We start from the raw sequence: 2,384 nt of genomic DNA on the forward strand, positions 1-2,384 counted from the left end.
CCAGCTAGATCTCCTGTCTCTATGTCTCTATTATATTATGACAGACCAGCTAGATCTACAGTATCTATATTATGACAGACCAGCTAGATCTACTGTCTCTATTATAATATGACAGACTAGCTAGATCTACTGTCTCTATTATAGTATGACAGACCAGCTAGATCTACTGTCTCTATTATATTATTACAGACCAGCTAGATCTACTGTCTCTAATATAAATAGACAGACCGGCTAGATCAACTGTCTCTATTACAATATGACAGACCAGCTAGATCAACTGTCTCTATTATATTATGACAGACCAGCTAGATCTACTGTCTCTATTGTAACATGACAGATCAGCTAGATCTACTGTCTCTATTATAATATGACAGACCAGCTAGATCTACTCTCTCTATTATATTATGACAGACCAGCTAGATCTACTGTCTCTATTATATTATTACAGACCAGCTAGATCTACTGTCTCTAATATAAATAGACAGACCGGCTAGATCAACTGTCTCTATTACATTATGACAGAACAGCTAGATCGACTGTCTCTATTATATTATGACAGACCAGCTAGATCTACTGTCTCTATTATAATATGACAGACCAGCTAGATCTACTGTCTCTATTGTAACATGACAGACCAGCTAGATCTACTGTATCTATTATATTATGACAGACCAGCTAGATCTACTGTCTCTATGATAATTTGACAGACCAGTTGGATCTACTGTCTCTATCATAATATGACAGACCAGCTAGATCTGTCTCTATTATAATATGACACACCAGCTAGATCTACTGTCTCTATGTCTCTATTATATTATGACAGACCAGCTAGATCTACTGTCTCTATTATTACATGACAGACCAGCTAGATCTACTGTCTCTATTATAATATGACAGACCAGCTAGATCTACTGTCACTATTATAATATGACATACCAGCTAGATCTACTGTCTCTAATATAAATAGACAGACCAGCTAGATCAACTGTCTCTATGATAATATGACAGACCAGCTAGATCTGTCTCTATTATAATATGACACACCAGCTAGATCTACTGTCTCTATGTCTCTATTATATTATGACAGACCACCTAGATCTACTGTATCTATTATATTATGACAGACCAGCTAATTGTACTGTCTCTATTATATTATGACAAACCAGCTAGATCTACTGTTTCTATTATATTATGACAGATCAGCTAGATCTACAGTCTCTATGTCTCTATTATATTATGACAGACCAGCTAGAACTACTGTCTCTATTGTATTATGACAGACCAGCTAGATCTACTGTCTCTATTATATTATGACAGACCAGCTAGATCTACTGTCTCTATTATAATATGACGGACCAGCTAGATCTACTGTCTCTATTATAATATGACGGACCAGCTAGATCTACTGTCTCTATTGTATTATGACAGACCAGCTAGATCTACTGTCTCTATTGTATTATGACAGATCAGCTAGATCTACTGTCTCTATTATATTATGACAGATCAGCTAGATCTACTGTCTCTAATATAAATAGACAGACCGGCTAGATCAACTGTCTCTATGATAATTTGACAGACCAGTTGGATCTACTGTCTCTAATATAAATAGACACCAGCTAGATCTACTGTCTCTATGTCTCTATTATATTATGACAGACCACCTAGATCTACTGTATCTATTATATTATGACAGACCAGCTAATTGTACTGTCTCTATTATATTATGACAAACCAGCTAGATCTACTGTTTCTATTATATTATGACAGATCAGCTAGATCTACAGTCTCTATGTCTCTATTATATTATGACAGACCAGCTAGAACTACTGTCTCTATTGTATTATGACAGATCAGCTAGATCTACTGTCTCTAATATAAATAGACAGACCGGCTAGATCAACTGTCTCTATTACATTATGACAGACCAGCTAGATCGACTGTCTCTATTATATTATGACAGACCAGCTACATCTACTGTCTCTATTTTATTATGACAGACCAGCTAGATCTACTGTCTCTATTATAACATGACGGACCAGTTAGACCGACTGTCACTATTATATTATGACAGACCAGCTAGATCTCCTGTCTCTATGTCTCTATTATATTATGACAGACCAGCTAGATCTACTGTTTCTATTATATTATGACAGACCAGCTTGATCTACTGTCTCTATTGTATTATGACAGATCAGCTAGATCTACTGTCTCTATTATATTATGACAGATCAGCTAGATCTACTGTCTCTAATATAAATAGACAGACCGGCTAGATCAACTGTCTCTATGATAATTTGACAGACCAGTTGGATCTACTGTCTCTAATATAAATAGACAGACCGGCTAGATCAACTGTCTCTATGATAATTTGACAGACCAGCTAG

Source organism: Oncorhynchus clarkii, chromosome 19 (assembly GCF_045791955.1).
Source record: "Oncorhynchus clarkii lewisi isolate Uvic-CL-2024 chromosome 19, UVic_Ocla_1.0, whole genome shotgun sequence".
NCBI lineage: Eukaryota > Metazoa > Chordata > Actinopteri > Salmoniformes > Salmonidae > Oncorhynchus > Oncorhynchus clarkii.